At 41.0% G+C, this 1,156-nt stretch overlaps 1 protein-coding gene across 2 annotated transcripts in view; it reads left to right on the forward strand.

Moving 5' to 3' along the window:
• Nucleotides 1-1,156, forward strand: part of MYO6 (myosin VI) — a 122,574-nt gene that overhangs the window by 54,155 nt on the left and 67,263 nt on the right. The window lies entirely within an intron of this gene.

A 1,156-nucleotide genomic window follows, 5' to 3' on the forward strand; every position in this document is an offset into this window, starting at 1 on the left:
CCCCGGCACATATTCATCCCTGTACAACCTCCTGTGATTAATCCCCACCTCCAGCAAATTCTCATCCCTCTGTTCCCCTCCACCCTGTGCCCTTGGATCCTCATACTCAATCTACAATATTTTTTTTAACTTGTGTGCAATCTAATTTGATCCGATTAGCACAGGAGGAGACTATCCCTCTTTCTCCAGAGGAACATCTGGTAGATTTGAACCATACACCTTAGGTATTGCAGTGCAGCTTCTTGCCACTAGGCCACCAGAGCGCCCCCTACAATAAGGGTTTTATACAATATTTGTCCTTGTGGGACTGAGTTACTTCATTCAACAGAATGCTCTCCAGTCCCTCCCAGGTTAGGTAATAATTTACAAAATTATTGCTCCTGCATGCTATGTAGATCTGTTGTGTGAATGTACCATAATTTCTCAATCCATTCATTTGTGGTTGGACATCTGGGCTGTTTCCATGTTCTTGTGATAGTGAATAATGCTGCTGTTAACACTGGTGTACAAGTTTCTTTAACTCAGTTCTCATTTTCTCAGCGCATATTCCAAGCAGTGGAAAAGTTGAGTCATATGGAATTTCTCTGTTCAGCTTTTTTGAGGAATCACCAAACTATCTTCTTGTAAAGATGAATCAATGAGATAAATATATGCAAGAAGCTTTGACTGTGGGTGTGATTGGCACACAGTGAGCACTGTGAATTTTAAATAATTGAACAAATTACGGCTATTTTAAAATGGGGGGAAAAGTTAGATTTGTTATTGGTCTGCATTAAATTTTTTGTCACTGTTTGAACATTTTTTGAAGGTGTATTGAATGTTAATAGTAATTATATAAAATGCAATGTGTATGAATTATTAGTGTAAAAGAAGACACAATGTACAGGGACCTGTACACAAATCTCTTCTGAAGGTCACATTGAGCTGCTTAAGGTAGTCTATAGGAGTCACCACCACTGCAGAATATGTTGTTGTTGTTATGTGCCGTCGAGTTGCATGCGACTCATAGTGGCCCCTATGTACAACAGCCCTAAACTCTGCTCTGTCCTGTGCTAATCACACTGTCTCTGACACTCCCATCCCGATTATCCCAGTCACTGAATCAATCCACCTCATAGAGGGCCTTCCTCTCCTGCACTGTCCCTCCACCCTCCCA

This window comes from Elephantulus edwardii, unplaced genomic scaffold, assembly GCF_000299155.1.
Source record: "Elephantulus edwardii isolate Elephantulus edwardi_28Jun2011 unplaced genomic scaffold, EleEdw1.0 scaffold00194, whole genome shotgun sequence".
Lineage (NCBI taxonomy): Eukaryota > Metazoa > Chordata > Mammalia > Macroscelidea > Macroscelididae > Elephantulus > Elephantulus edwardii.